The 12,993-nt window shown below is 33.4% G+C and overlaps 1 protein-coding gene across 5 annotated transcripts in view; it reads left to right on the top strand.

Moving 5' to 3' along the window:
• SYCP2 (synaptonemal complex protein 2) overlaps positions 1-12,993 on the top strand; it is a 129,869-nt gene that overhangs the window by 52,066 nt on the left and 64,810 nt on the right. The gene's annotated exons all lie outside the window — the stretch shown is intronic.

Raw genomic sequence — 12,993 nt, 5'->3', positions numbered from 1 at the left:
ACTCTTTTTCTGTATGCAGAATTAGGATTAAGGGAAAAGAAAGAAAACCATGAGATAGGAAAGAAATACATAAGAGAAATTTTTAAAAAGTGAATGTAGTTTTCATTCAGATTCTGAAAGTTTTTTGTTTTATTGTGTTTTCTTTTTCCTCTCAATGGGAACAGTAGTATCCATAGTCAATTTCCTAGGGTCATGCTAGTTCTTTGACCAACCATCAAAGTTGATCACTTCATAAGTTTGTTAATATGTACAGCGTTCTCTTGGTTCTGCTCCCTTCGTTCAGAATCAGTTTCTATAAGTCATCCCATGCTTATCAAGAGCCAGACCATTCATAGTTTCTTATTGAACAGTAATACTCCATAATATTCATACACCATAACTTGTTCAGCCATTCTCCAATTGATGGGCATCCCCTCAATTTCCAGTTCTTTGCCATACAAAAAGAGGTGCTATATGAATATTTTGGAACCTGTTGGACTTTTTCCATTTTTTATTAATTCTTCTGAATATAGACCTAGTCTTGGTATTGCTGGATCAAAAGGTATAATAAGTTCTATTGCTCTTTGGGCATAGTTTTACATTCCTCTCCAGAATGGTTGGATCAATCCACAATTCCACCTATTGGTGCATTAATCCCAATCCTCATACAACTTCTCCAACATTGATCATTTTCCCTTTTTGTCATTTTAGCCAGTCTGATAGGTGTGAAGTAGAACCTCATAGTTGTTTTCATGTGCATTTCTCTTATCAGTAATGATATGGGGCATTTTTTATATAGAGCTTCAGTTTCTTCATTTGAAAACTGTCCATATCCTTTGATGATTTATTGGGGAATGACTTGTAACCTTATAAATTTGATGCAATTCTCTATATATTTTAGAAATTAGACCCTTATCAGAACCCCTAGCTGTGAAAATTGTTTCCCAACTTTGTTTTCCTTCTAATTTGACAGCTTTTGTTTATTAGTGCAAAACCTTTTTAATTTAATATGTTCAAAATCATCCATTTTGCAATTTATAATGTACTCTGGTTCTTGCTTGGTCACAAATTTTGCCCCTTTCCATGGATCTGACAAAGTATTTCTTGATCTGTTAAATGGTCTGTGGTGTCACACTTTATGTCTAAATTCTCTACCACTTTTGACCTTATTTTGGTTTAGGATTTGAGATGTGGGTCTATACTGTGTTTTTGGCATACTGTTTTCCAGTTTTCCAACAATTTTTGTCAAATAGTGAGTTCTTATCCAAGAAGCTAATATCTTTGGATTTATCAAACTGTAGATTACTGTAGTCATTTATTACTGTTTCTTTAAACCTATCCTAATCCACTGATTCATTAATATTTCTTAGCCAGTACCTGGCAGTTTTGAGTACTGCTGCTTTATAGTAATGTTTTAGATCTTTACTTTTTTTCATCAGTTCCCTTGATATTCTTGACCTTTTGTTACTCCAGATAAATTTTTTTCTGTTTTTTCTAGCTTGATAAAATAGTTATTTGGCAGTTTGATATGGCACTGAATTAATAATTTAATTTAGGTAGAATTTTTTATTATATTACCTTGACCTAACCATGAGCTATTGACATTTTTCCAATTGTTTAGATCTGTCTTTATTCTTGTGAGAAGTTCTTTGTAGTTGTATACATGCAATTTCTGGGTTTATCTTGGGAGATAGATTTCCAGGTATTTAATGTTGTCTACATTTATTTTATTTTTATATACAATAATAGTTTCTATCAGTCATTTTTTTTGCAAGGTTAATTTTCCCCCTCTTCTTCCCCTGCCCAGCAGAAGTTAGTCTGATAGTCTTTACATTTGTTTTTTATGTTATATGCATATATCAAAGTTGAATGTGTTGAGAGAAAAAAACACATTCTTTATAAAAGGTTTTAAAATTTTTTATTTATTAAGGCAATGGGGATAAATAACTTGCCGAAGCTCAACACAGCTAGGTAATTATTAAGTGTCTGAGTCTAGATTTGAACTTAGGTCCTCCTGGCTCCAGGGCTGGTGCTCTATCCACTGCACCATCTAGCTACCCTGAGGAAAAAAAAATATTCTTAGTGTTTTCATTTTGGCATCCCTTTCCAGAGGGGATCAATGTATTTTTTCAATAAGTATTTTGCCCTCTGGTTCCATGATATCAGGACAGTTTTCCCATCACTAAATCCTATAATATTGAATCCAAGCTTTTTTTTTTCTCTTCAGTGTTTTCAGGAAGACCAAAAATTTTTAGGTTATCTTTCCTGCATCTGTTCTCAAGGTCAATGGTTTTGTTGATGAGGTAGTTAACATTTTTTCCTATTTTTTCAATTTTTTGGTTTTATTTAATAAATTCTTGTTGTTTCATGAAGTCATTGGTTTCCATAGACTCCATTATTTTTTGGAAAGAATTTTCTTCATTTACTTTTTTGCAACTCCTTTTCCAGTTTGTCAATTCTATTTTTTAAAGAGTTTTCCCTTTGTCCATTTGAAGTTTTGAGAGAATTATTTTCCTTTTTACATTTTTTCCAATTGTATTTTCCAAGGATTTTTTTTCTTGTTGCAAGGTGTTAATTTTCTCTTGGGTTTCTTTTCCCAAATTTTCCAATTGATTTTTAAACTCCTTCCTGATTTCTTCAAGGAAATCTTTCTGTGCTGGAGACCAAATCATATTCTCCTCAGGGGTTCTTTGTCTTTCTGAATTAGGGTCTTTTCCTTCTAGAAATTTTTCTGTGCCCCGCCCTTTCTGCTGGCCTTTCTTCATTTTCCTAAGAGCTTGTGTTGGGGGAGGGGCTGGTGTTGAGATCCTAGGGGCTTTACTCACTCAGCTGGACAGTAGGGGGTGCTGAAGGCTTTGCTCACTGAGTGGCTAGTAGGGAGTGTTAGTGACTTGTCTTTACTGAATGTAATATCTCCTCTCAGCCAGTAAAGGGTAATAGAAGCTGGAACCTAGCCCTTCCTGTAATTCCTAGATTGTTAGTTCCATGGCAATGCTTCCACTCTATGGTTGTTTCTCATTGCGAAGTAATTTCCCATAGCTAAGTGCTTCATGTAGCTAAGTGTTTCCCAGAGTGAAAAGCCACTTGGGGCTGATCTTAGATTGGCTGGTTCTTGCCCCTCCCTCACTGGCTGTTGGCACTCTGCACTTGCCATGCCCCCGATCCCTGAAATACGTTTTGTTTTTCTAGCTTCTCTTTCTGGGTTTTGTCTATAGGACTTCCATTAAGAGGTTTATTTCATATTGTTTTTGAGGGAAGATCAGGAGACCTTAGCACAGGACCTGGCTTCTCTCTGCCATTTTGTCTGGAAGTCCAGAAAAACATATTCTTACAGAAGAAAGAAATTATTAGAGATAACAAAATTGTAATGTGTAAAATGTACAATACAAATGTAAAATGTACATACAAAAATGTAATGTGTAAAGTGAATTTTTTTAAAAATTGAAGATAATCTTTGGTCTTTGATTAAATCCCACAGTTTTTTCTCTGGATACATATGGTATTCTCCGGCACAGATCCCCTAAAATTGTCCTTTATTATTGCACTGATGGAGTGTGCAAATCCATCAAGATTGATCAACCCCTCCCATGATATTATTAGGTGAACAATATTCATGTGGTTCTTCTCATCTCACTCAGCATCAATTCATGGAGGTTTTTCCAAACTTAGCTGAAATTTCATACCTCCTGATTTCTGGCACACACACACACCATGATTTGTTCAGCCATTCCCCAGTTGATGGGTATCCTCTTGATTTCTAATCCTTTGCCACTACAAACAGAGTTGCTATAAATATTTTTGAACATGTGGGGGGTTTGCCCTTTTTGATGAACTCTTAAGGATACAGATCCAGTGGGGGTATTGCTAGATCAAAGGATATGCACATTTTTCTTGCTCTTTGGGCATAATTCCAAATTGTTCTCTGGAAATGTTTGATCAGTTCACAGTCCCACTAACAATGCATTAGTGTTCCAGACATCCCCTCCAACATTTATCATTATCCTTTCGGATTGTTTGGTATATCTGAGAGGTGTCATGCGTTACCTCAGAGATGCTTTAATTTGCATTCCTCCAATTAGTAATGATTTAAAACAATTTTTCATATTTTCCTAAAAATTTTTGCAAATTAGAAATTTTTGGCCTGAGGAATTAGGGTTAAGGAAAGAAATAGGTAAATTATAATTTTTATAAAGAGTTCATCAGATTCAGAAGGGTTGTTTTTGTTTTTTGTTTTTGTTTTTCTTCCTCTGGATGGAGACAATATAATCCATAACCAGTCAAATACAGTTGTCCTAGCTCTCTGGACTGGCAAGAGGAACTTCTTCAGTCAAGGCTGTTCATCTCATAATGTTGTTCATGTGTACATTGTTCTCTTGGTTCTACTCCCTTTGCTCAGCATCAGATCCTGGGAGTCATTCCATGCTTCTCTAGATCCAACCTTTTATGTTTTCTCATAGAACAGTAGTATTCCATAATATTCATGTACCATAACTTGTTTAGCCATTCCTTAATTGATGGACATTCCCTCAATTTCCAATTCTTTGCCACTACAAAAAGACCTTCCATGAATATTTTGGAACATGTAGGACTTCCCATTAGAATTAGAATTGCTGGGTCAAAGGATATGAACACTTTCATTGCTCTTTGGGCATTGTTCTGTATTGCTCTCCAGAAAGTCTGGATCTGTTCACAACTCCACCAGCAATGCATCAGTGTCCCAATCATTCCACAACCTCTCCAATATTGATCATCTTCCCTTTTTCTCATCTTGACTAATCTCATAGGTGTGAAATAAGACCCTTATTGTTGTTTTAATTTACATTTCTCTAATCAATAGTGCTTTAGAGAATTTTTTCATATGTTTATATATAGCTTTAATTTCTTCATTTGAAAACTGTTCATGTCTTTTGACTATTTAACAATTTAACTATTTAACTTGTGATCTTATAAATTTGATTCAATTCTCTATATATTTTTGAAATGAGACCTTGATCACAACTGCTTGTGAAGATTGTTTCCAAGCCTTCTGTTTTCCTTCTAATTTTGGCAGCATTAATTTTATTAGTGCCAAACCTTTTTAATTTAATATATTCAAAATCATTCATTTTGCAATTTATAATGTGCTCTAATTCTTGTTTGGTCATAAATTTGTCCCTTTTCCATAGATCAGATATTTTTTGACCTATTGATTTATCTATGGCATCGCTCTGTCTAAATGCTGACCCATCATGAGATGTGCCTAGATTTTCCAGTTTTCCCAACAATTTTTGTCAGATATTGAGTTCTTATCCCAGAAGCTGATGTCATTGGGTTTGTCAAGTACCAGATTGCTGTGGTCATTTACTGCAATTTCTTTTGAACTTATCCTAATTCACTCATCTATTACTCTATTTCTTAACCAGTACTAGGCAGTTTTAATGACCACTGCTATTTTTAGATCTGTTATAGCTTAGACCACCTTCCTTTACATTTTTTTCCATCAGTTCCCTTCTTATTCTTGCCCTTTTGTTGCTCCAGATGAATTTTGTTACTATTTTTTCTAACTCATGATGTAGTTATTTTTAGTTCAATTGATATGTCAGTGAATAAGTAATTTAATTTGGGTAGAATTGTCATTTTTATTATGTTAGCCCAACCTTACCGTGAGCATTTGACATTTTTCCAGTTATTTAGTTCTGACTTTATTTGGGTGAGGAGTGTTTTATGATTGTGCTTATACAATTTCTGGGTTTGTCTTGGGGGGTAGATTCCCAAGTATTTAATGTTGTGTACAGTTATTTTAAATGGAAATTTTCTTTCTATCTTTTGCACTTGGACTTTGTTGTTCGTATATAAAAATGTTGATGATTTATGTGGGTTTATTTTATATCCTGCTACTCTGCTGAATTTGTTAATTGTTTCAAAGAGTTTTATACATGATTTTCTCAGATTCTGTAGGTATACCAGCATATCATCTGCAAAGAGTGAAAGTGTTATTTCCTCATGGCCATTTCTGATTCTTTCAATTTCTTTTTCTTCTCTTATTGCTACTGCTAGCATTTCTAATATTATATTGAATAGTAATAGTGATAATGGACATCCTTGTTTCACTCCTGATTTTATTGGAAATGCTCTGAGTTTTTTCCTATTAAATATAATATTTGTTGATAGTTTTAGATAGCTACTATTTATTATTTTAAAGAAAACTCCATTGATTCCTTCACTTTCTAGTGTTTTTAATTAGGAATGAATGTTGTATTTTGTCAAAGGTTTTTTCAGCATTTATTGAGATAATCATATGATTTCTGTTATTTTTGCTGTTGATATGTTTAATTATGTTGTGAGTTTTCCTAATTTTGAACCATCCCAGCCTGTCTGGTATCTAACCTGATTATATTCTATTAACCTAGTAAGAACTTTCTGTAGTCTCATTGTGAAAATTTTATTTAAGATTTTTGTATCTATATTCATTAGGAAGATTGATGTATAAGTTTCTTTGTTTTGGTTCTTCCTGGTTTAGGTATCAGCACCATATTAGTGTCATAAAAGGAGTTTGGCAGAACTCCTATTTTTTTTAAATAGTTTATGTAGAATAGGAATTAATTGTTCTTTAAATGTTTGGTAGAATTCACTTGTAAATCCATCTGGACCTGCAGACTTTTTCTTAGAGAGTTTATTGATGATTTCTTTTCCTGAAATGGGTTTATTTATGTAATCTATTTCCTATTCTGTTAATCTGGGCAGTTTATATTTTTGAAAACATATATATATATATATTAGGTTTTTGCAAGGCAAATGAGGTTAAGTGGCTTGCCCAAGGCCACACAGCTAGGTAATTATTAAATATCTGAGACCGGATTTGAACCCAGGTACTCCTGACTCTAAGGCTGATGCTTTATCCATTATGCCACCTAGCTGCCCCTTATTTTTGAAAATATTAATCCATTTCACTCAAGTTATCCAATTTATTTAGCATATAGTTCAGTAAAGTAGCTCCAGATTATCTCTTCAATTTCCCCCTCATTAGGACTTAGTTCACCTTTTTCATTTTTGATAGTAGCAATTTGGTTTTCTTTATTTTTAAATGGTTTAACCAAAATTTATCTATTTTATTATTTTTTCATAAAACCACCTCTTAGTTTTATTTATTAGATCATTGATTTTCTTACTTTCAGTTTTACTGATTTCTTCCTTGATTTTCAGAATTTCTAACTTGTTATTTATTTGGAGATTTTTAATTTGTTCTTTTTCTAGATATTTTAGTTGCACACTCAATTCATTGATCTCTTTCTCTATTTTATTCATAAAAGCATTTAAAGATATAAAATTTCCCCAAAATTCCTGTTTTGACTGCATCCAATAAATTTTGTTGTGATGTCTCATTGTTATCATTTTCTTTGTTGAAATGATTATTTCTATAATTTGTTGTTTGATCCATTCATTCTTTAAAATAGTTATTTAATTTCTAATTAATTTTTTGTTTATCTTTCCATGGCCCTTTATTATATGTAATTTTTTTATTGCATTCTGATCTGAAAAGTATGTGTTTATTATTTTTGCCTTTCGTCATTTGATTCTAAAGTTTTTGTGCTCTTCTTACATGTTCAGTTTTGGTATAGATGCCATGACCTGCAGATAAAAATGTATATTCTTTTCTAACCCCATTCAGTTTTCACCAGAAGTCTATCATATCTAAGTTTTCTAAGAGTTTATTCACCTTCTTAACTTTAGTGGTTATATTTATGTAGTTCTGAGAGAGGGAGGTTGAGGTTCCCTGTTATTAAAGTTTTGCTGTCTTTTTGTTTTCTACTTGTAATTCACTCAGATTCTCCTTTAAGAATTTGGATGTTATACCACTAAGCGCATACATATTTCTAACTTAATTGCCTTGGTGCCTTTTAAGAAGATGTAGTTTCCTTCCTTATCTCTTTTAAATCCCTTTTATTTTTTTTTTCTTTTCCTTTGTCTGAGATCAGGATTGCCACCCCTGATATTTTTTCTTCATCTGAAGCATAATACATTTTGCTCCAACTTTTACCTTTATCATGTATGTATTTCTCTCCCTCAAATGTGTTTCTTGTAAATAACATATTATAGGATTCTGGTTTTTGATCCATTCTGCTATCACCTTCCATTTTATGGTAGAGTTTATCCCATTCGAATTTACAGTTAAGATTACTAATTCTGTATTTCCTTCCATGCTATTAAAATTTTTCCTCTTTCTTTTCTTATCCCACCTCACCAAAGTTTTACTCCCTTTCCCCTTTAACTTTTCCTTTAAATTTACCTTTTAATTTATTTTTACTTATGCCTTCACCTTCCCTTTTATCAGTTCCATCTTCCCTTTTCTTTCACTTCTCCCACCTCCAATTCCCTGTAGAGTAGGATACAGTTTTAAACCCAAGTGGGAATGTATGTTATTCCTCCTCTAGACCAAATCTATTGAATAGGATTTACTTAGTATTACCACCCTCCTTTCTTTCCCTCTACTATAATAGGTCTTTGTGTCTATGCACCTGGTGTCAGTTATTCACTAATGCCTAGTCTTCTCCTTTAATGTTTCTATAGTTTTAACTCTGTTCTGTATTTACATCCCTTTTTATCAAATTATATTCCTCTTATCTGACCTGATAGAACTGCAATCTATCAAAGTGTCATTAATCAAAGGTTGATTATTGATTGTTCAATTGCTTGAGAATCTCAAAGTCCTATCAATCAAAGTACAATCAAAAGTTTATTGATTGCTTGCTTGATTGATTGACAAACAGCATTGCCTGATAATACCTAACTACCCTCTCCTCTTCTATCTCATGAGACATACACTTCTTAAGAGTCATGAATCACATCAAATTATAATCTCTTTTTACTTTAGCCCTGTTTCAAGTACCCTTCATGGACACAGACTCATCATAAGCCAAAGCATTTTATGAACCATTTGTACATCCTTTCAAGCATAGTCTTTCCCACAGTCCCCTCCTTTATCCACATCCATGGGACTAAAATTAACTAAAAGGTTAACTAAAGTCTAGATAAAATCACTTAGGGGGCGACTAGGTGGCACAGCGAATAGAGCACTGACCCTGGAGTCAGGAGTACCTGAGTTCAAATCTGGCCTGAGACACTTAATAATTACCTAGCTGTGTGGCCTTGGGTAAGCCACTTAACCCCATTTCCTTGCAAAATCCTAAAAAAAAAAGATTGCTTCTTGATTTCTTTATGTCCAACCTTCTAAGTAGGTTTCCATCCTCTGCCCCATGGTACTTCAAATCTCTCAGTATCTGTTAAGTAAAGTCTCTTCTGCTTTGATTATGCATACAATCTAAGTGTTGTAAATACTGGGGCACTGAAGGTAAGTTTACACTTGATTGTGATGTATGGGAGACACTGACTCAGGACTGCCCAGCATAGGATGCCCTCATCAGAGGAATTGCTAATCTCTATGAACAAGACAGAATTAAAGTAGGTCAAAGGAAAGGTGAGACTTAGAAGTTTAGCGTAAGCACACCAATTTTTCACCCAGGCTATTTATCACAAACAGTGATGTCATCTTGGTCATCTTCAATGTAATGACAAAAAACAACTATACCCTTGTCCTCTAAATTCAATCTCTTCACTGATATTCAACCTTTTAACTATCCTAAGAGATATGCCATTCTCAAATGTTATATCTTCCCTTGTAGGTCTGCGTACAATTTATTGTTCTTGACTAACATCAATTTTGTTTTGTTTTGTTTTCCCCTTTTCGTTTACCTTTTTATGCATCTCTTGAGTCTTGTACTTGGAAATTGAATTCTCTGTTCAGTTCTGCTCTTTTTATCAGGAAATTTTGGAAGTCCTCTGTTCATTGAACATCCATCTTTTTCTGACAGAATATACTGATTCTTGTAGAGTAATAAATTCTTGGTTGTAATCCAAGGAGTAGGATATTCCAGGTCCTCTAGATCTCCAGTGTTGAAGCTGTGTAACTCTGATTGTGTTACCTTTATTTTTAAATTCCTTCCTTTTCTTTTGCTGCTTTCAGTATTTTCTCCTTTATTTGAGAATTCTGGGATTTGGCTATGGTAGCCCTTGGAGTTTTTATCCTGGGGTCTTTTTTCTGGAGTAAATTCTGTGTATTCTTTTGATGGTTATTTTGTCTTGCTCTAGTATATTTGGATAGTGTTCCCTGATGATTTTTCTGGAAAATATTTTCTAGGCTATTTTTTTTGATCCAGAGTTTCTGGTAGTCCAGTAATTCATTAATTATCTCTTCTGGATCTATTTTCTAGATCTTTTGTTTTTCCTAAAAGCCTTTTTTTTAAATTTTGTTTGATGGAATCTTATAGTCTTATAGATTAATTGGTTTCTGTTTGTCCAATTTTGATTTTTAGGGTTTTATTTTCTTCTGTTAGCTTTTTTGTGTTTTCTCTTCCACTTGGTTAATTTTATTTTTTGCTGAGTTGTAATCCTTTTTCAGTTGATTGATTTTATATTTTGAAGAATTACACTCTTTTTCCAGTTAGTTATTTTTACTTTTAAAGGAGTTAATTTTTTGGTTAATTTTTCATAATTTTCCTACATGGCTCTCATTTTTTCCCCCATTTTCTTCTTCCTTTCTTCTTTGGGTTTTTAAATTCTTTTTATGCTCTTTTGTGAGGTTTTGGAATTGTGTCCCATTTCATAATCTCCTTTGCAACTTTTGTAAATAATTTTTCACTGCTTTCTTCTTCTGATGTGACATTGTTATCATCTTTATCTCCATAGTAGCTCTCTATAGTTAGTGTTCTTTTAGATATTTTGCTCATTTTGATTGAAATCTGCTTCTTGGTATAAGGAGTATAAACCCATACTTTTTATACTGGGGCTGATCTGTGGCTTATCATTGATCAAGATGTTGTTTATGCATCCCAGGTGTTGCCTTTGCAAAGATTTGTTTCCTCCTTTATGTCCAGGTTCTGCCTATGCAATGGGTTTATTTCCAACCTGGTCCTGTCTTTTGCCCCAGTATTCTCAGGGTTCAGACTTTGTTTGGGGTAGGGACCCTCCCTGCTGGCCTGCTATCTAGCTGCTAAGGCCTGCACTGCACTGTGACTAAAAGTTTCCTGCTGTTTTTCTCACTCTCCTACTACCTAACTGGGTTTACTTCCCCTTTTCCCTCAAAGGGACAGACCTTCACTGAAATCCTCCTCGATGTCTATAGTTGCAAACTTGTTTCGTTTTTAACTTTTTTTTTTTTTGGTGGGATCAGTGGTTTTAATGTCTGTGTAAAGGCTTCAATTAGGGTTGTGAGGAAAAGCTCCAGGAGCCCACTAGCTTCACACTGTCATCTTGCCATTAGCCGAGAAATGCAAATTAAAACAATTCTGAGGCGCCGTATCACCTCATATTTGTCACACTGGATGATATAACTGAAAGGAAAATGAAAAATCTTGAAGGGGATGTGGGACAACTAGGACACTAATGCATTGTTTGTGGTTGTGAACTGATTCAACCATTCTAGAGAGCAATTTGGAACAATGACCAAATGGCAATAAAACTGTGCATATGCTTTCATCCAGTAATATCACTACTACGTCTATATCTCAAAAAAATCAAAAAAGGGAAATAGACACACATGTACAAAAATATTTATAACAGCTTTTTGTGGTAGCAAAAAATTGGAAACTGGGGAGGATGCTCATCAATTGAAAAAATGATTAACCAAGTTGTGGTATATGAATATAGTGGAATACTATTTTTTTGTAAAAAATGATGAGCAGACAGTTATCAGAAAAACCTGAAAAGATTTATACTAATACTGAGTTAAATGAATAAAATCTGGAGAATATTGTACACAATAACAGCAATATTGTGTGATGATCAACTACAATGGACTTAGCTCTTCCCAGCAATTCAGATCAACTACAATTCTAAAAGATTTGTGATGGAAAAGTCCATCCATATCCAGAGAAAGAATTATAGAGTCTGAATGTAGATCAAGCTTTTTAAAATTTATTTTTTTTCTTTCTCATTTTCTTCCCTTTTGCTTTGATTTTTCTTGACTATTATGAAAATGTATTTAAAGAAAAAAGAAAATGTGTTTAACGTGATTGCTGTCTTTGGGGATTATGACAGAAGGCAGGGAGGGAGGAAAATTTGGAATTCAAAATTTTATGAAAATGTTGAAAATTTTCTTTTCATGTAATTAAAAAAGTGAAATATTAAGATAAAAAGAAAGCAATAGAACATATAAGCTGTAACTTATAACCCCTAAGAACAAGACAGCCTCAAAGAACTAATATTGTAGTTGAGATAAATAACATGTATCTAAATAAGTCAATACACAGGCCAGGCTACCTAATAATATCAATATCTCTTTTTGCTATGTATTGAACTGACCCAGCAGTCTCAGTTTTGATTTCATTTACTTTATATCAAGCACTGATATTACAAATATAAAAGACAGTCCCTTCCCTCAAAGAGCTCACATTCTTTTTTTTCTTGTTTTTTTTACATTAATACATATTTATGGAATAAAATAAGCATTTTCATAACAATGAAACAAGGAAGATGAATATACATAAAACTGTAAATCTACTAAATAGAACTTACTATTCCCTTCAAAAATATAAATTATCATTTAAATTTTTTTTTAGTTTTTTTTGCAAGGCCAACGGGGTTAAGTGGCTTGCCCAAGGCCACACAGCTAGGTAATTATTAAGTGTCTGGGACCGGATTTGAACCCAGGTACTCCTGACTCCAGGGCCGGTGCTTTATCTGCATACCTAGCCGCCCCTTTCTTGTTTTTCTATAATTTTCTCATACTGCTCAAGAAATGGATAATTGTGTGTATATCTATATCTATCTATATATCTATATACATACATAAACATATCTACATACATGTAAAATTATTCTCTTTATAATTTCTACTAGTACTTTGTTGAATGCAGATAATATCTTTCCCCAAATATCTTTTTATTCTTAATTTGAGTATTTATTATCAAAATAACTATTCATTCAAAGTCATTCTTAAAACAATATTGCAAGGGGCAGCTAGGTGGTATAGTGGATAAA

Source organism: Macrotis lagotis, chromosome 1 (assembly GCF_037893015.1).
Source record: "Macrotis lagotis isolate mMagLag1 chromosome 1, bilby.v1.9.chrom.fasta, whole genome shotgun sequence".
In the NCBI taxonomy this organism is placed as follows: domain Eukaryota; kingdom Metazoa; phylum Chordata; class Mammalia; order Peramelemorphia; family Peramelidae; genus Macrotis; species Macrotis lagotis.
The sequence above is the reverse complement of the archived record's forward strand: the minus strand, read 5'-3'. Positions and strand labels throughout refer to the sequence as shown.